Below are 21,579 nucleotides of genomic sequence, written 5' to 3' on the forward strand. Positions count from 1 at the left end.
GGATGTTAGGGGAGGGAGAAGAGCATACAGTACATTGCAAAAGTTTTAGGCCGGTGTGAAAAATGCTGTAAAGTAAGAATGCTTTCAAAAATAGACATGTTAATAGATTATATTTATCAATTAATGAAATGCAAAGTGAGTGAACAGAAGAAAAATCTACATCAAATCCATATTTGGTGTGACCACCCTTTGCCTTCAAAACAGCATCAATTCTTCTAGGTACACTTGCACAAAGTCAGGGAGTTTGTAGGCATATAGTCAGGTGTATGATTAAACAATTATACCAAACAGGTGCTAATGATCATCAGTTCAATATGTAGGTTGAAACACAATCATTAAATGAAACAGAAACATCATGCTTACTTTCCTTCACAATCAGAAGATGTCCAGCAGTGCCATCAGCTCAGAATTGGAAGAAAACAGCAGGACCCTGGTTCTCCCATCTATTGTCCGGAGAAGTCTGGTCAGAAGTGGCCTTCATGGAAGACTTGCGGCCAAAAAGCCATACCTCTGATGTGGCAACAAGGCCAATCATCTCAACGATGCACGAAAACACAGGAACTGGGGTGCAGAAAAATGGCAGCAGGTGCTCTGGACTGATGAGTCAATTTGAAATTTGGCTGTAGCAGAAGGCAGTTTGTTCGCTGAAGGGCTGGAGAGCGGTACACGAATAAGTGTCTGCAGGCAACATTGAAGCATGGTGGAGGTTCCTTGCACGTTTGGGGCTGCATTTCTGCAAAATGGAATTGGGGATTTGGTCAGAATTAATGGTCTCCTCAATGTGTGATGATGCGGGTAGTGCACTCCTCACAAATGTGGTTTTAATTGTCTCCATTTACATAATAATAATCCGAGGAAGATTTATAGTGGCATAGCGAGGGGGAAAAAGGAAAAGTTTGATTTATCGGTTTACATCTGTAACAGTTTTCTATACATACACATTAAATTCCTACCTGTTGTCACTGGTCCACAGAGATGCTCCGCTCAGTCTTGAAGTTGAACGGAGAGGGAGAGTTGGGATCGCAGTTCGAGGGGGAGTGTAAACGTGTGGTGAAATGTTATTTAAGGTTCAGTGATTCCTTCGTTTGATTACAATGTTAATATTGTTGTGTATTTATCCAGTGCTAACTGGTGTAAAGTAAGTACATACATTTGCATATTGAAGTAAGTGTTATGCAGTGTCTTTGTGTGTGTGTCGGTGCCTGTGATGGCAGCTGTGTGATGACACCCTTTAGGACAGACGGCGGCACACTAAACACACTTATGAAGGTAATGGAAGGAACCATCACCTACACCTGATATGAGACTAAGGTTTTCTTTCCTGTGTATAAAGTATTAATAGAGATGTGGTGATTTCGTATGAATGTGTCATTCTGGAAAATAAATTTTGATAACTTTATTTAAAGTGTTTGTTTGTACGTTTATTTCTGGCCAGAAAATGTCTTTGTTTATTTTGAATCCCCCTGTTTTTGGGCTGAGTGAACCTAAAGTGGGGGGACCTGATTGCACCAACTTTATAAAGCTTGGTCTGTACTAAATGAGGGTAGTCTAGCTGGATGTGAGAGATTGAGATGGGGGCTGCTTTGAGCTTAACCTGAAGTGTTCTATTGCTGCTGAAATCTCTTTAAAAAGGTTTTAACCTGGGGATCAGGATGTGGAGGCTGATCTTCTTAAATCTCTCTAAATCAGAGGAACTGCATTTTTTTATGATTAGACTATTTATTATTTTGTTGTTTTCTACCACTTTCATCTTTGGGTGTGGAGTGCTACACTGTTTGTAATACAAAGACTCTATTTGCACATTGACAAAGATTTATTGGTCTGCTTTTATTCCAACCACCTTACCTTCAGATCTCTCTACCCTTTTCTCACACAATGCTGAGGAGTACAGGCAGATACTTATCCATCATACAATACCATAAAGGAGGCATCTGACTGGCCCCAAATTTATTCCCTGCGCACAGAAACCCAGGTAAACCGATCAAAGTCACTAAATTCCACCAGCCCCGGCCTATAGGCCTGTGAGAAAACATTCAAATTGACCTTACAGGACCCCTGACAAAATGCCATGGGAAGTCCTATTGCCTGGTAATTTCACAAAATGGGTCGAGGCTTTGCCCTGCAGGGACAGCTCTGCCACCACTGCCGCACAAGTCCTAGCGACTGAGGTTATTCCCCGCTGGGGTGTGCCCCATCAAATAGACACAGATCAAGGTACTCATGTCACTGGTAAGGTAATGGGAAAACTAAGGAAGAATGTTTTCTGCTAGGGGTAAAACAATTATTTCATATACCTTATCACCCTCAGAGTTCGGGCTTAGAGGAGCACACTAGCTGGACACTGAAGGAAAGTTTGGCAAAATCCCTGTTAACTACAGGCAAGGGCTGGACAGTAGCACTCCCCACTGTGCTGTATAAACTCAGAGCATCGCCTAATTGGAGTACTCAACTTTCTCCATGAGTTAATGACATGAGCTATGCAACTCCCTGTTGGCATCTGGTTTCCCACTGATCCCAGTGCTCCATTCAAAGACTCTTAAACAGAATGTGACACAAGCACGTGATCTCCAGTCCCTCAGGGACTTGGACCTTAAAGAGGAAATGTCAACAACACTCCCTGAGGTTGGTTTACAAGTTACGTGTAAAATAATCCAGAGCAGACCAGGGCTCAGGCCCACATGGACAGGACCACATAATGTCCTTCTTTCTACAGACACTGTCTATATTGATGGACAGAAGGGGGTTACTAGATGGAAACATTGGTCATAAATTAAAAATTATAATCCAGGAGAACTTTGTACTAAACCTCTATCTTTTCTCATTCATAGGAAAGCAACAGCCGCAGATTTCCTGTCTTTTGAGCAACATTCCCCTAACTGGTAAAGGTTTTGTTTCTCTACAGGTACTAAGAGAGAATCCAGCATGAAGACTACTGTGTGCACCACAGTTTTTGGCCTGATCTACCTGTCCAAATGACACACACCTATGCAAATGCCCTTAACAAGACATAATGTTGGGTTTGGTCCCACATTCTGCACGACACTAAGAAAGGGGTTCCAATGATCCCCATTCCCATATCTTCTAATTATTCACAACCCTGGGTAGCCTCTAATGTATGGTATGCATATGGTCAGGCCTTAGGCATCACAGAAGGGTGGTACCTTATACCAAAGATGGATCAGAGTAAAAGGGATTTTAAAATGCCATACATCGAATTGGCTCACAGTAACATAGGATCTGTGTACATCTCATTCTATATCCAAACCATGCAGTCTCAATCTGTAGGTATAAATGGTTTCAAATTTATGTATCAGACTTGTCGATTCTATGTGCCCTGGAATGGGACCTATTGGATATCTGGCACACAGAACTCCCTTGTAAGTTCACTGGTTCGTGTTACATTGAATTTGTGGTGCCAGCTATGCGCCACACTAAAGAAAAATACCTTCCAGATCAAGAACAATTTACTCACCTTAAACGTGAGATAGGGAAAGGAGACAGGTTTGCCTCTAGTCATGATTTCGTTATGCCTGTATGTTTCTTTTTTAGGTCTTAAATGCACTGTTCAAAGAGCATCTCAAGAATTATATAAACCACACAATGCGTCTCCTCCTGTGGTTACACCTGCACTCAAAACACACTCGTTGGGAGACTCAATTTCTACTAAACAACACCGTCTTTCACTCAGGAGGAGCATGACACACACCCATTGACGCACATCGAATCCTATCCCCTTGGTCCTGGAGGCTCCATGTGACTGAGGACAAACTGATTTAGTATCAAAGGTGATAAACTTTGACTCAATGAAAGCTGAGAATACATTGGAAAGATACTACTAGAAAGGTCACTCTCCTCTATATGATGCCCTCAGAACATTCTTCACATTTAGGGGCACACACCTAATCGCTCTCCCCGACAGAAGGGACATGCTTACACTCGCCATACACACCCCACGGGGAAGGGTTGGGATGAAGGAGCTGAACACACAGCGTCAAAGATTTCTAACCCCTAAGGGGATTTGCTTGTAATGGACAAGTTTTTGGCTTCTTTGCGCTTTGCTCTATTGCCAGCAGCATAGACTGAAGACCGTGTATTGGAAAGTTGAAGAAAGTGTTTTGTAATAACTATATAATGTTTTATATTAATACTAACATTAGAAATAGCATGTATACAGACTGAGCAAATTAGATCAAGCTATCAAGCTAGCAAAGTCAACAAGGTACATTTGTTAGAAATTCCTCATTATGATAAAAGGACCACACAGTCGAGAGACTTAACAGACTTAATAGTTTTCCCAGACAGGCAGGAGCTATGCATGATGATTGATTGACAGTTGCTAATGACCACGGGACCAGACTTCTCGGAGTACAAAGGAAGCCAATCTGGTTTGCAGATCCCACACCTCTCCCTGGGAAGACAGATTGCAAGCAGGCTCAGACTTGCACCTTTTGATTGGATGAACAGTCACAACATTCTACGTCATTCTATGTCAAGAGAGATTCAACAAACAGCTACAATAAGCTTGTTTTGCTTATTTCAGTAATTGGCTCAGCGCAGCCACTACTTTACACAGGTATCACAGATTAGAACAGAACTGAACCACAAGTTAGAGGTAAGGCCTATTTTATCCCCTTCCTGCAGCTCCTACCAAGATTGGGCCGGTCCGCTTTCCCAAAGTTTATAGATAAGGCTAAATAATGTTCTATACCCGTGCTTCATATGCATAAGCTTTTAGTAAAACAAAAACATTTCTACCAAACATGAAAACTAAACCAAAAAGAAGACTATTGTCATACACCTCAATATTAGTCGGTGCATTATGGACAAATAGTCTTTACACTCGGTGCCCCCTGCTTCTGCATGAAGGGCCCAGGTCACTGTCTGAAGGCAACCACTGGGTGTCACGCCCAGGCCTAGGAGCGAACACAGGAAAGCTCAAACCATTAAGCATAAGCTCAACTGCAGTCCTGTAGCATTACCTTTTCTAAACAGATAAGAAAAACAAAAAAAGGCATTGCAAAAAGACAGGGAGTAAAATACTTTCACAAAGTGCAAAGCACACATAAGCATATACAAAATAAGCCTTTTACCAAGATCAGTTGTCTGGTTTGTATTCCCACATGGCTTTACACGGAAGCTCTGCAGGTGCTGTTAGCACAAGGTAAGGGTCTTAATTTGTATATATTAAAGTTAATTGCAATTCTGCTGCCATGTCTTTAGCACTGAATGACAGTGTTGGTTTAATGCAACACAATCAGTGCATGCTTGTTGAATTTGAACACTAATGTTCGTGATGAGGTCAGGACAATCACATCACAGTCACCTCTTCTGTTTCCCTACAGCCTTCCATCTCCAAGGCCCACACTTCCTTTCGTACCTGGTTAAAGGTCAATCCTGGCTCCCCAAAAACTTGTCGTAAGAGCTCCTGTTTTAGAGGACCAGCGATCAATCCTGCAATGTATTGATCCCTCAGTGTTTCTTCTTCCTGGGCCGACCCACATGGGTCCTCTTGGCGCCACCTGGAAAACAATTCATGCACTCATAAAGTGAAAGCCTCCCAGAGTCTCCCCTTTATTCTGCCTGGTCTGAAAGAACTGGGCCCGTAAACTAGCCTTTGACCCGTGTGCATAATAGAGGTGGTCTAATGCCCCAAACATCTGCTGACTAGTGGCTCTTCGCCCTGCTTCCAATAAAGAAATGTCCCTTTTTGCAAGTCCTTCTAGTGCCCCATACAAAAAGTCTGCCTTTTGTTGTTAGCTCAATTCCTGAGCTCTCAACATTGCCTGAACCTGCTCCTTACAATCATTGTACTCCCCCCCCTACCTCTTCCCCTATAAACTTTGGGATCCACGGGACCCCCATAAACCATGGCATCATAATGGTGCCTACTACTGGGGGAACTACAGGGAGAACCAATACTGGAGCTTGGGGAACCTGCCCGTCCATGTGGAGTGTCTAGGATCCTGCCGACGCTATGCCAAAAGAGTGTCACCACCTAGTGGGTAAATAGGGGCGACACTACAAGACCACACCACCTCCTTTGATTTACGAGAGAGGAACTCATACTACCCACTCTCTCGCTCCCCGGGCAGGCTCAACAGGACCCCAAGACAATCTCCACATACACAGGTAAAAGTAATAACAGTTTATTCAATAATTCCAGTCAGTGCACTGTCCTGGATATCACAAGTTGTACAGAAGCAAATGTAAAAATTAATTATAAATAAAACCTAGCTAAAACCACCTTTAATCCCTGAGCACTTAAAACATTAAAAACCCTACCCAAAAATATAACAGAAAATAAGAAAAGGAAGATAGTAAAATATTATAAAACTACTGTTTCCATACAACTATAACACAAACACAATAATAACTCTTACCCTTTCTTTCACAGGTGTGATCTGTGCTAGACCCGCACAGGTAAGTGAGGTGGATCTCCCATGCCTTCTCTTCGCAGGAGCAGTGTTAATTTTGGCAGCTATTTTAGATTTAGTTTTAGTATTCCTCTTTTGACTAAAATGGTAGTTTTCTCTGAAATACTTCCTGTACCACAAGCATGGCCAGGGAGATTAGAAAGTTTAACACGTGGTTGAAAACTTGGTGTAGGGAAGAGGGTTTTAGGTTTATGGAGCATTGGTCTTTCTTCTGGGATAGGTGGGACATGTACAAACCGGGTGGTCTACATCTAAACAGAAGGGGGGCTAATGCATTGGGAGAGTGTATGTGCAGAGTAATTGAGAATCTTTAAAACTAAGGACCAAAATGGTTTAATAGAGGTATGCAAAAAAAATCAAGAGAAAGAAAATGTTGTATAGCGCATACAAAAAGGATAGAGACTAAACAAAATACAAAGAATAAGCTGAAATGCAAAAGAGGTCTTAAGAAAGGGATCAGGAAAGCAAAGAGGGGAATAGAAAGAAACATAGCTCTTGGAGCTAAAACTCCAAATGCAAAGAGCTTTTATCAATACTACAACAGCAAGAGGTCAACAAAGGAGGAAGTGAAACCAATAAAGGACAAAAATTGAAGTATCCTGGAAAACGGACAAGATATGGCAAATGTTCTAAATGAGTATTTCACATGGGTTTTTACAAAATAAAAAACGGATAACATGCCACAGGTTAACAACCAGTCCAGTCAAATTCTAAGAGAGATCAGGATAAATTAGGACTGCAACCCCACTGCATACACAATCAACAAAAACCTATAGACTTAGCAGCTTAAAGCCCATGCCATCAATGCTCTGCTGCCAAGTCCTTTGCATATGTGGTCACCGTCTCAGGGATCAGGATCTCCACTTGCACTATTTATAGTCAGTCAGTCAGTCAGTCAGTCTTCTTCAGCCCTGGCTTTCCCTTTCCTTGGTCATCCATACCACTTGTGAAGTAGTGGTGTCTCTTGATCACTCTGTGCCCTGAATGACTCTGTCTCTCCGCTTAAAAACTGAAACAAAGAGCCAGGGGTGCAGCTGAAGGTAATTTGGAGAGAACGTGCAGGTGAGTCCAGGTTAGAATGTGGGCTGGGGGCTTGCGCTTGGCAAGAAAAACAATCTAAACCCAATAAACCAATTATACAAAAAGAAGGTGATACAACAAAATAAGGGAGCAAAAAACATACTTCATAAGTAAAAAGACAACCGTTATCATAGAAAGAATAAGTGCACACATCTAAATTAATAAGTGAAAGAATAATATAATAATTAATCAAGTGATATATTGCCCGTCACACCCCACCCATGACATATATATTATTTTATATATTATATATTATATTTTATAATTCAGCTTTCATGGGTGAAAAGGGTATTTCACAAATAGCACCGTACATGGTTCCATTTTTAACCATTTGGTTCTATTCTGTGGAACCTCTAGGGTTCCTGCCAAAGAGCTTCAGAAAATGGATCTCTATGGAACCTTTTTGCGGGCCATATATGAAGCGAGCCCCGGATCCCTTTTTGGTTCTACACTCACCTAAAGGATTATTAGGAACACCATACTAATACTGTGTTTGACCCCCTTTTGCCTTCAGAACTGCCTTCATTCTACGTGGCATTGATTCAACAAGGTGCTGAAAGCATTCTTTAGAAATGTTGGCACATATTGATAGGATAGCATCTTGCAGTTGATGGAGATTTGTGGGATGCACATCCAGGGCACGAAGCTCCCGTTCCACCACATCCCAAAGATGCTCTATTGGGTTGAGATCTGGTGACTGTGGGGGCCAGTTTAGTACAGTGAACTCATTGTCATGTTCAAGAAACCAATTTGAAATGATTCGACCTTTGTGACATGGTGCATTATCCTGCTGGAAGTAGCCATCAGAGGATGGGTACATGGTGGTCATAAAGGGATGGACATGGTCAGAAACAATGCTCAGGTAGGCCGTGGCATTTAAACGATGCCCAATTGGCACTAAGGGGCCTAAAGTGTGCCAAGAAAACATCCCCCACACCATTACACCACCACCACCAGCCTGCACAGTGGTAACAAGGCATGATGGATCCATGTTCTCATTCTGTTTATGCCAAATTCTGACTCTACCATCTGAATGTCTCAACAGAAATCGAGACTCATCCAGTCTTCAATTGTCCAATTTTGGTGAGCTTGTGCAAATTGTAGCCTCTTTTTCCTATTTGTAGTGGAGATGAGTGGTACCCGGTGGGGTCTTCTGCTGTTGTAGCCCATCCGCCTCAAGGTTGTACGTGTTGTGGCTTCACAAATGCTTTGCTGCATACCTCGGTTGTAACGAGTGGTTATTTCAGTCAAAGTTGCTCTTCTATCAGCTTGAATCAGTCGGCCCATTCCCCTCTGAATTCTAGCATCAACAAGTCATTTTCGCCCACAGGACTGCCGCATACTGGATGTTTTTCCCTTTTCACACCATTCTTTGTAAACCCTATAAAATGGTTGTGCGTGAAAATCCCAGTAACTGAGCAGATTGTGAAATACTCAGACCGGCCCGTCTGGCACCAACAACCATGCCACGCTCAAAATTGCTTAAATCACCTTTCTTTCCCATTCAGACATTCAGTTTGGAGTTCAGGAGATTGTCTTGACCAGGACCACACCCCTAAATGCATTGAAGCAACTGCCATGTGATTGGTTGGTTAGATAATTGCAATAATGAGAAATTGAACAGGTGTTCCTAATAATCCTTTAGGTGAGTGTATATTGCTCAATTGTTTGTAAGAGTGTAAGCAATTGAGTATGCAGCTCCGTACTAACTCTGCAAGTTCATTGCAATTGACCCTTGGTGTTCATTTTAATTTAATTAATATGATTTCTTCTTATTGTTGTTGTGCTAAATTAATAATATTGTTATTATTATTATTATTATTATTATTATTATTATTATTAATAATAATAATAATAATAGTAATCATTTGAGTTAGACTTTATAATTCCTCTATTCCACCTGAACCCAAACAGCACAGCTCCGAGCTTCTGCTTCAACACTCCCCTGGTGGTGCTCTGCATCTGGCTACTCTTCAGTCTGACCAAAGTGGCACCTAGAAGAGTATTGGCTCAAATCTCAGCTCTGACAACAGGAAGGTTTTAGTAAAATATTATTATAACAATATCGTTGTTGTGTTATTAAATATAACAATATATAGGAGGTGCCAGTTACATATATAAATGTTATTTTAACAATAAAATGACATCTCATGCAGTCCTCACCTCTGTTGACCTATTATTTCTCTTTCCTGACTCATCTCTCACACCAGCCATCTACTTCCCTAGTGATAAAAGGCAACAGTTTGTACAATTCATTGTTCAGATTTTAGAGAACCCAGTTTTGAAAACCCAGTTGAAGCCCAGTTTTTGGGGAACTCCCCGAAAACGGCAATCCCCCAAAATCAGCTGACATGATAGAGAATGACTGCCACTGAAACTTCGCCTGGGACTCGATCTGGATTCTCATGGAGAGGCCAGGGGCCATAGTAACTAGGGACTCTAACTGCAAGTCCTTCGGGTTGGAAGCTAAGGTCAGCCCGCTGAGCCACCACGCCAGCAGAGAGAGCCGCGCCCATTTCCCCATGTCAAGCTCACCTCTAAATTGGCGCCCCGTCGGACAGCAGCACAGGCAGCTTTGAAGTAACGATTGGCTGAGCATTCATTGACACCCTTTCTGAAGATTCTGTGCAGAATTATGAGAGTCTGCCGCAATCCTTGTAAAGATGCCCACAGAGTGATGCATTCTGGGTATGGTCGTTTTCTGTAGGAAGTCTGCTTACAGACACTTAGCCAGAGTTTTAGATTAAAATTGGTGAAATTAAAGAGTCAAAAAACAGACTACTGCCTATGCTGTTTTGGAATCGTTTTAAGAAGTATTCGATCTCAAACCAATGAGACAGTAAGTGACCAGGTTTTATTTATGTAGCTACTGTATTGAATATGTATGTAATTTATGTAATTTGTAAGTGAATATGTACTTTATATGTTATTAATATATCTATCAGGGTTTTATTTGTGTAATTTGTTAGTGAATAGTGAATAATAGAATAGTGAATAATTTATGATTTATTTCAGCACAGATTATGATATATTGTCCCATTAATTGGGAAAAACTTGAAAACTTGAAAACTTTGTTTTGGTTATTGTCCATGATGAATTGTCACTGGTGATGAACTGTCGTAGACCCATTATATATGTTTTATATAATGACATTTCAGTCTTCTGCAATAGAGGAAATCTATGGTTTGAATAATTATTTTACATTTCAAGGGGCCTTCTGAAACCCAGTCTTAAAGAAAATGGTTGAGGTGGGGGGATCAAGCTCATATTTTTACTTTGCCCCACAAGGTTGGTGGCGCTGGACAAGCCTGAAGATTAGAAGTTTAAACCCCCTTTATACCTGGCTTAATCTGTTGATCAATTTATCTCATCCGCCTGTTTAATAACATTCTGCCACGGCATGGACTGATTTTTTTACAAAAAGCTTTTTTTTAATGGCTGAAGTGTCAGGCTACTCAAAATTGTTTTATTTATTTGAGAGTACATAGATATGCATTAAGTCGTTAAATGGGATAATTCCTAGTTCATTTTCCATAGGTTTGACCACCCCACCATGATATTTTATACAGACACACCAGTGAAACTTTTCCAGAGCCATCCCTGCTCATGATTAATCTATCTGGTTTGTCACTTGGAATGTGCTGTCAACAGCACTGCATTGCTTCTCGGTACAGAGTAGCTTCATACTGTGTGTGCGTGTGCGTGTGCGTTTTTGCTCTAAGGTAGCCAAGGTGTGGCAAAAAGTGTCAGTTTCCCCAGTCGCCCAATCATTATGCCCCATTGTATGAGGCAATCCCTGCACCCATCTGCCCATCTCGTCACTTCATCAGCACTACCATCCTTTTCCTGATCCCATTCGGCATTTCCTACATCATCAACCCAACCACCCCCTCTTAATTTTGTAATTTTGCTGCAGTGGCTTAAAATCTCTGGCTACACCAGTGCTTAAAGGAAAATTGCACAAGAAAAACAAAACAAAAACAGAATCGCATGTGTTTTGTTTGTTTATTTGTTTGTTTCTTGCATTGTACCTTTAGGGCTTTGGTACATAGAATGTTTCAGACTACACATTTTAACTGAAAATTTGAAAAATAAAATATTGCAGGACTTTTTCTTTAGTCTAAACTACTCTGAATATTAAGAAGAGCTCTATTTAGCAGAAGTAGTATGCCATAAACCTTAATAATTATCATAAAATGCAGTACAAGCATCCTTACATTCTCACTTTAACAAGGGTTAACCTTTTTCACTTTGAATGAAAAGCAATATAGTAAGCCATTACTTTTAATTACTTTAATTCCTCATTGTGACTGGAACTGAAGTGTCAGGCTACTCAATATTGTTTTATTTATTTGAGAGTACATAGATATGCATTAAGTCGCTATATGGGATCATTCCTAGTTCATTTTCCATAATAATATACCTCAGTAATTATCATACAAAGCAATACAAGCATCCTTACATTCTCACTTTAGCAAGGGTTAACCTTTCTCACTTTGAATGAAAAGCAATATAGTATGCCATTACTTGTAATTACTTTAATTCCCCCTTATGGCTGGAACTCTTCATGTTCATTATTGGGTGGCATGGTGGTTAGCGCTGCTGCCTCACAGCTCCTGAGTCCTGGGTTTGAGTCCCAGCTTGGGGGGCCTGTCTGTGTGGAGTTTGCATGTTCTCCCTGTGTCAGTGTGGGATTTCTCTGGGCACTCTGTTTTCCTCCCACTGTCCAAAGACATGTGGGGTAGGTTGATTGGTCTCTCTCAGTTGCCCAGCAATGGACTGGTGTCCTGTCCTGGGTGTATTCCTGCCTTGTGCCCTATGCCTGCTGGGATCAGCTCTGTCAACCCTTGCTAGGATAAGTGGTTTTGAAAATGGATGGATGTTCAGTATTGCTGAATCTCTGAAGGATTCTGATTCCTATTTCAACTGGTTCTTTCAAGATAATACATCTAATTATCTCCACTGACCGTAACAATATAGAAAAATCATGGCACTAAATTCCAAGTGTCTGTATAATGTGACTGAACGAGGAGAAATTCTAACCTTTACAGAAATATACATCTAAATGTACTGAAATGACCCTATACCTTGTCTATTTATATTTAGTGACTTGGCAGTATCTTCAGACAATGTTCAGGTGGAAACCAAAGTATTATATATACATATTTTTTTGGATAATCCTCTTTTTTGTTTTCTTCCAACTGCATTCAGGAACTTTGGCAAGACATCAGGAGATAAAACCACAACTGAGCATGCAGAATGAAGAAAAAGCCTAAGAACTAATTAAGGATTTCATTAACAAGCTGTGATTTGAAAATATAATTAATAATAATTAGTGATTCAGCACATTCTTTTACCCAAATTAACTTACAGAGACTGGAGAGTGGACTATGCATCAGCGACTGCTACTACTAATTCACTTACACTGTGACCTCTATTACATTCTCATCTCATACATTTGTTTTGTTATTAATATTGTTTGCACTGAATGTGTATTTGTTCTTTTTCATTTTGTGTTGGATCGAGACATAAAGGAATGTATTTCTCGTCATACTAACAGAGCATTGAGTACCAGGAAGAGTGCTCCCCTTCTCTCCTGATTGTGTGCAATCTAAATTATGAGAAAGGAAACAGACACATTATATTGATTATACAAGTTTATTGCATGGATATTTGTTGTCTGAGAAACCTGAATTGGGTGTAGAAAGTGGCTCCCGACTGAGGCACTTGAAAGAGAGAGAGTTAAGTAGACAAGGGCAATAAAACTAGATTATCCTTACCTGCAGCTCCTGAGGGGCTATCTTCCTGGCGGCGACAAGCCGAGACATGGACTCTTGATAACTCAGTGGTGGAAAGAAGATGCGTTATCCGGTCCTGTGTTGTAGCTGTGAGGATCTCTCCTCTCTCTTCTCCTTTGCGATCAAGGACTGACTTCAGGTTTTAAACACTATTGAGGACTATTGAGACTTCTTGCCCTGCAGCTTTCTTTATCTGGTGGCATTGTGTTCTAACAGACTAATAAATATCTTTGAATTGACCCATGCTGGGTATGCCAAGATCCAGAACCTGCATCATAAGGGTGTGTGAGGTTCCCTATCTTCAAACAAATTTGGGGTTGGCATATTCTGGTGATCTAGGAGGGAGGGACAAATATATCGGTCTCCTTTGAAGAATGGAACACAAGGTTCATTGACTTGCTCAGGGTTGCACAAAGGGAGTTAGTGTTATAGATTCAAGGCCTTTTCCATTACCAATGGACAAAATGACAGTTATTGTATACTGTTTTCTTCAAATACAGCAAGCTAAATCTGTGTTTTGGAGATTGTTAATGTTGGTATTATAATAGCATGTAAAATATTACCTTAACCTGCTTTTATTTTACAATAATACATCCTTGTCATGAGTGGATGACAAACTCCTTAAGGTAAAACTGTTTGCTTTTAAGTGGTTTAGTTCTCAGTGCTAAAGGTTGCCTTAGGAATCCTTGTGTACAATTTTTGGGGCTGCAATCAATAGATTCTTACAAACACAGTGATTGTGGGCCTGAAATGCTCCAATCTGTGCCCTTTGACAACACTCATTATTTCACAATTTAAAAAGCCGACAGCAGCATAATATCAGACTATGTGGACTCCAGCTCCCGTGAACCAAAAGTGTGGGAAGGCAATTAGGAGCTACCCACCATGAAATAAAGATAGCTTATTCCCCTTTGATCAAACTGATGAGAACTATAGATCTACAACAATTGCCAGAGTGAACATGGATGAAGACCTCTCTTTGATGATTCTGAACTGCAGCTATTGAACAACAGATAACAAATAACCGCAAACACCTCCTGTCCTGCTGTGACATCTTCTGCTTTGGAGACCATGTGTCTGCATAGTGCCTGTGCCTCGTGGCAAATTAACACTGTACATCTTTCTGCTCAAACCAAAACCACGGCTCTCTTTACCTCTACTGTCATTCATTATTTAAGGTGGTTATGGCTGCTGCCAGTTTTCATATGGTTTGGTTTGTTTACATATATAAAACACAACACCACAAAACAGAAATCTCCCATTGTTTAAATTGTACTATGCAAAACACTTGTATCCAGCTGTACCACAATAAAAGAAGTCATGACATGACCTCTACTGTCAAGACTGTTTACCAGCATGTAAACACAGCCCATGTCACTCAAATCATTTGAATGAACACAAAACTGCAACATCAGTGACAGTGACTCACTGTTACTTTTTAAGAACCACATGTACAATTCCAGGAAGTTGTGCATTGAAAGCACATCTTAGTGGCATTTTAAAAATAGAAATAATGCAAATGTCCAGTGCAACAGCACCATTCCTAAATGTATGGCTGCATTGAACTGCAGAAAATACATATTAACTATAATCTCAAAAAATCCGGGGCCTATTAAATCCTGAGGTATATACAGACAATTCTTTCGCTGGCAAAAGATTCCTGAAAATGGGAACTGAAAAACAACTAAATGTGCCATACAGCTAGGGAACTGTGCCACTCTTTCGTTTACTCGGTTTACTCGCTGTGAAATGAAAGGGACAGATCATTGATTTACTCAGGAAGTGAATCCAAAGGTCATGGCTGCAATACCTTGCAACATGGCTGTTCATTAAGGAGAAGATAAAACCATTACTAATGTGCAAATTGGGGTTACAGTGTCAGAGTTCGGACTACAGACAACACAGGGAACAAAATGTTATTACATTACACCGTGGCAAGGCTTAGATAATTGAACAACTGAAACCACTCAGCTCCGGCAGCTCAAAATAAATACTCCAGCTTTCTCCGTAAATCAGAATACTTCATATGTTTTTTTCCCACCTTTTAAAAAAAAAAAAAATCTTGTACCATATTGGAAAGGATAATAAAGGGGAATAGTAAACCTCTTTGAAAACTTCAGAGTAAAAAGTCTTGGTATTAGTGTCCATGAAAATGAAATCTTCAACCTGTGTACTCCATGTGATGCTAAATAGTCTATCTATTCCCTCCATTGCGTACATTGGACATGGAGGTATTTGGGTATTTGTGCGTTTATGAATCCCTGCAGAATGTTATGTTATTATTAATTTGAATGTTTTTAATGATACTTTATCGTAGGTTTGTTCTGCACACAATCAACTAGCATAGGGAAGCTCTCAGAGCAGAATTCAATGATATTTAGAATCTTTTGCACCAATCCTTTTTAAAGCACATTCTATATTTGTGTGCAGACCTGCTTGCTTTGAGGCTATGTTCTTAGAGCTGTATAGGTGCCTCTTAAAAGTCACACTGTGGTCTTAAATCATTGGGAAAAAGCATGGAAAGACACTGTGTTCCTTCACTATCTATATTAATGCCAATTTAATGGAAGGCAGTCAAACCTTCTGACTGGACAGCCTGTGCAGTCGACAAATTAGGTGCTGACCTTTTTGTTTTCAAGGTTCATCCCAAGTCTAACACTTTGGTTATTTTTTCTGTTCTCTTTTATCCTAGCTGAGGTCTAGCATGCTTTTTACAATCTATTGCAATTACATGCTCTGTGCGAATACATAAAGCCGGGCAAGGGGAGTCATAACATGGTTTTGAAAATGACAAAAAGGGAATTTGGTACTACAGTAATAGTTATTCCATCCTGATAAAATGTAATTAAAAAGAGGAGAACTCATTAAAACCTATTCATTTAAAGGGGAGAAAAATATTTAAAAAGAGGTTCCATTCCCAAAGCAGTAATGTGCATTTAATCATGTGATTCTTTTAGTTATTGTAATGTACAGCCGCACAGAGTGACATGAGGTTTTTCCTATTTAAAATGGTATGCCCATAATGTGTCAAGAGGTACCCAGCAGAGAACTAAAGATAATGAGTGCCATCATGCTTTTACTGCATTGTATGATATTTAGTCTTGCATGTTGACTCCTAGGGAATATATTGTTCACTGACAGATTGGAAAATGATGAGAAGTGAGAGAGAATTAGCATAACAATTGATATCACTTCACATATTATTTATTGTGGAGTGTCCTGTGCTAGATTACAATACACACCCTCCCAAGCAAATGTGAAAACTTACCAAGGTTTTGACATCTACACAATGGTGGTTTGATTTGCATGTACAACACTGATTTACTGACAGAAGGTATGTTCTGATGTATATCAAATTCTAGGAGATGTTTATATTGATATATTGGTTGTATGTGTGCAGCCGAGCTGTAATCTGTCAAAAATGAACACTATACAATAGGATGGCTCCACTCATAGACAAGTAGCCTTTGAACAAGTCCACAACAATTATAAAGATGGATGTGGAATTCATCGAGGGGTTTCCTCATTTCCAAGATTGCACTCTCTTCTCTCAAGAACAGTATACAAACAAGGAAGTATCAGAACCAGTTAAGATTTATTTTTCCAAGAGGTGCTATGTTTCTTTGGATAATCGTAAATGTCTACGTCTATTTTGATGTCTGAATTGTAGGAGTTCATTTAATTCCAACCAAGCAAATCAATACGTTCTACTAAGTACTTGAGTGCATGTCATTTGTAATTGTGATGCATCATAGTTTGAATTAGTTAAGAGCTTTATGATGCTAATTAAAGATTTGATTAAACATTCACAGTAATTAGTATTAAATATACACACAACCCATATATAAGGTACATCTTTTCCAGACATATGTTTTCCATATTTCATTTTTCAATAAACACGGAGAAGACAACATAGTCACCCCCTACCCTAAGAATAAAAAGATGATCACAAGTATCATTAGATACCCTAACACAGTGATTCTCAATCCTGGTCCTGGAGTACCACCTACACTGCTGTTTTTCTTTCCAACTGAGCTCTCAATTACTTAATTGAACACTTAATTTAACTATTAATTTCCTAAATCAGAGCCTTTTAATTATTTTTATCAGTTGGGGTTTTAAGTTAAGTATACAATTGTATAAGGAAATGATTTTTTTAAGGAACCAACTTTTTTTAAAGAGTCAAATGTAATCAAATTACTTAAATTAAGTGTTCAATTAAGTAACTGAGTGCTCCTGCCTGAGAACCACTGCCCTAACACAATTAAGTTTCAAAAACAAACTTTAACTGTCATTATCACTGTGGTGCTGAATGGTTAATACACATCAGTTACCATTAAAGTCGACTCAAATTAGCCAGGATTTAGAAGATAAGAAGACTGGTGTTCAAGCTCTCCCGGTGCCAACATATATACAGAGATGCATGTGGAAATATAATCAGCAGGTGTTAGTAAATGTGCTCACTTTGTATTTCCACTCATTACATTAATGCAGTGTGCCTTACACCAAGGGAAGCTATTGACATTTATAGGGTTAAAGGGCACCCAGCAACAAGCCTTCAGAGTTTTAGCTCTCACTTCAAACCAATATCGCAGCTAATCATAGAGACATTATGTAGTTTTACAACTAAGTGCATGTGAAGTGTCAGTATCTAGTGCCTGCAGTTTACCTGTTTGTGGTGGTGATATTAATATACAGATGTGTGTGTGTATTTCAGTGTTGAATGACACATTAGATAGCTTTCTGCACTTAACTAATGCCCATACATTTATATAAATTCATATACATCTATAAATGTGATAAGTGTATAAAGCTCTACTGCAGTGTACAATTAAAGGTGATGGCAATTTAGAGCAAAGAAACAAACAGACAAAAAAGGTTGAGTTCTAAATGATGCCTATATTTCCTGTGAACACCCGGCTTATCCCAATTATTAATGGCACCTGGGAGTCTGTCTCCCTATCCAACCTTCCAAGGAGAGTAGCAATTCATGACACTTTCACCTTCATGGATGAGAAAAAACAAACACTCATGACCTCCCAAGGGATTATGGGAAGGCTTGGGCCACTAAGCATGAAGTGCAACCCACAAACAGATTGAATGCAGCCTCTTTAATAAAAAAAAAAAAGAAAAAAATACCAGGCAAGTCTAGGAAATGCCTTTAGTGACCTTGGCCAAAATTGACTGTGTCTGTATTGCACTCAAAAAATCTAAGTAGTACTATAGCAATAGGTAAAGCATTTAAAATGCTCTTTGCTGTGATGCTTCTAATTGTCATGATTTGCTTATCTGTGAGGGCCTTTAATTTACTGTGAACAGCACAACGGAAGACCCAGAGTCCTTTCAAAGACAACTATCTTAACATTTTTCAAATTATTAAGTGACAAAACATTTTAGTTACAAGACAAAATAGCAATAACAATTCATGCAAGCTGTACTGGAAAAAAAAACAAAGTAGTGTATTGCAGGTGGATACAAATAAATATATTGGTATGCCAGATTTTTTTAATTATTATTAGTATTTTGGTAATAGCCTTTATAGACTGATGCATGATACATCACCCCCCATTTGACCTTTAATCCTTTAGGTTCACTTGAAAATAAATCAGAACCATCATAATTTAATTGAGGCATTTGTTGGCAATTTGATACAGTCAATTGCTAGTGATGTGGCATGGGGAATATATGGAGCCTGTATTGTATTGTTGCTGAAGCATTCCCCCTGATGTTTGCAGATGCAATCCATAAAGGACTGGCATCAATTTCTCCTGCTTTGTCACAGAGTTCTTTTGGAGCACGATTCATGGAGGGGGGGAATTTAACTTCGCTGTATTTTGTCATGCCGTTTTTCATGAGATTGCTGCTCTTTTGCGAGGAACTTCAGTTGCCAGTATTTTGTCTTGACACCTTTTGAAAGAAATGGAAATGTTTTTCAATGTCGCTGGCAGGGCAGGTTTTGAAAAGGCAACTAGTGCGTCACTCTCAGATGACAAGGTGCATTCATATTAAAGCACAAACACGTTGCAGTGCAGTGCTCTGCATATAGCAAGGCATCGTAACGCTTTCCCCTACATCTGTCTGTGTAACCTACAGAATAGAGGATTTCTGCAGTGTTAGTTTACTGGGCCACCATATAAAATAAACATCTGTCATCTGTCAAGTATCTTGTGATTTTAAAGGGGTTCTATTCAAATTTTATGATTTCGTTTTATTTTTAAAACTCATTCTGAGACAAAATGCGTATATTGTGTCGGTTTTAGATCTTAGCTTGCTGATATTTTCCTGCATCTATGTTGGCTAAAAAATTGAGAAAGAGGACCAGGTGTGAGCTTCAAAGAGGGAATTACAAAAATGAACTTGGCAGACCACATGGGCATTTTAATGAGCCCAGTTTCTCCTGAGCTACAGAAGTTCTCTCAGAGGACTTTAAAATGTAAATGTTTCAACAACTCTCCTTATGCCAGTGAGTACTCAATGTTCACGAAACGTTTGTCAGTGAATTGTATCCTTGTGTAGCTCCTTTCAGTTGTCTCCATTTTTAATCACTCCATATAATAATAATAATCCAGTGGCAGAAGGTCAGATGCAGCACACTCAACACTCATCTCATATATAAATTGTATTTATTTTTTGGGTTGATTTTCTTGTGGAAGGAGTAGGGGGGTTCTGTGTTTGTCAACTGTAATGTTTTGCTAATTTCTATACTGTTTTTTTAAAGGTTGCTTGTCAAAATCGTTAAGAAAAATATTTATTCATGTGCCATAAAACTGCACTGTGCTGCAGAAACTGGATGTTCGCGCTTTTGCGACAGGGCAGCAATTATCATGATCTAAACTCAAACATGAAAGCCCATTCTGTGTTCTTCACCAGGTGGTATGACTGAGTATTGATGTTTACTCTGAAGCGTACCATGAAGAAGAAGGAAAAAAAGCTTTAAAACTTTTAGCCAAGAGTGGTTTCTAATTTCGGTTCATTGTATTAGAGAAATCTGTGTGTGTTCAACAGCCCTGAAGCACACTCACATCTCACCCCTACTGTGAAACAGCACATTTCCCCCCCCAAGAAATCGGTCTTGTTTGTTTGGATCCAGCTGGGTAAATCGTGAGGAAATTGACATTGTGTAGCTTTCTGGAAACTTTCGATTTTTTCCCCGGAATTTGATTGTACTGTATGTAGCTTGTTGTTTATCATACAGTAATGGGCTACAATGCCGGCGAACAGGCAGCTCCCGCTGATTTTGTTTTTACTGGTATTTATTTATTTTTGTATTATTATACATATGAATATCTGATTTTAACCCATTCCAAGATGTAAAATAAAAAAATCATAATAATAAATAAAAGCCCAATGCATATGTACCACTAGCACCATCATCTGGGCAAGAAAGTGAGAGTTACAGAGATTGTGAAGGAATAAGATGGTCAACTGATATTTAGCCAACAAGAGACTTGATTACTTAGCTCTGTGGGTGGTGGCTGCCATGGCCTTGTTCTTTGCCACTACTTGAGAAACTTTTTTGCATTTGAGATGCGTCTCAGTCACACTGGTGGCCGAATGCTGCTGGAATCGTGAATAAACTTCAGAAATACGGGAGGAATCCGAAACAGCATCACAGTACGAGGTGACTACAGATAGCTTTCAAAAATCTGTATCACCCACTGAATTGCCTGCAAGGAAGAAAGGCCAGCATTTTCTCCTCCCCAAAAAAGTGTAATGCATATCATTCTAACTACTTTAGAGAAAGATAGTGTTTATTTATTTGTTTTTCCTCTTGTCAACACCCACGCTTCTAGATAAATATATATTTAATGCTGTCTTTCTTCTTTACATACATAAAAAAGTACTGTTTTTGGCATGAATGGAAATGTTAATTGCATTAGATCGTGTGACTTGCTGCTAGCAAACTTTGATTTAATTAGTTGATTTGCATATTGTTCGCAGAAATTTAATATTTATAAACTGGGTGAAAAAAATACATACATCACTGCTGAGCTATCATTAACTTCAGTACTAAAAGCTTTTGAATGGTTTTAAATGAATAAACAGAAAAGTATTTTTTGTAATGTATACCGTGGGGCGAATACTTGTACTGTTCCTTAAAATGCCCTTTATATAATGATCTGAGTCACTCAGATCAAAACCTCGCTCTTCCTTTGATTGTTTCCTGTTACATAAGTTAAGTATCAAAAACTGCATTAATCACAATGAAAATATACATTCTTCCAGGCAAAGATCAGTTAAAGATGGTTAACATGCCAGCTCAATTA

General features: G+C 39.3%; 1 long non-coding RNA gene across 2 annotated transcripts; it reads right to left on the minus strand.

Moving 5' to 3' along the window:
* Positions 1 to 351: 351 nt before the first annotated feature.
* LOC136750605 (uncharacterized) lies at positions 352 to 13,602 on the minus strand. Of its 2 annotated transcripts, none has more exons than XR_010816911.1 (3): positions 13,295 to 13,602; positions 5,378 to 5,519; positions 352 to 733 (listed from the first exon to the last, which is right to left on the minus strand). It is a non-coding gene; the product is annotated as an uncharacterized LOC136750605 (long non-coding RNA). The 2 variants fall into 2 exon arrangements; XR_010816910.1 differs by lacking the exon at positions 352 to 733 and adding an exon at positions 769 to 4,408.
* Positions 13,603 to 21,579: the final 7,977 nt, after the last annotated feature.

This window comes from Amia ocellicauda, chromosome 5, assembly GCF_036373705.1.
Source record: "Amia ocellicauda isolate fAmiCal2 chromosome 5, fAmiCal2.hap1, whole genome shotgun sequence".
NCBI lineage: Eukaryota > Metazoa > Chordata > Actinopteri > Amiiformes > Amiidae > Amia > Amia ocellicauda.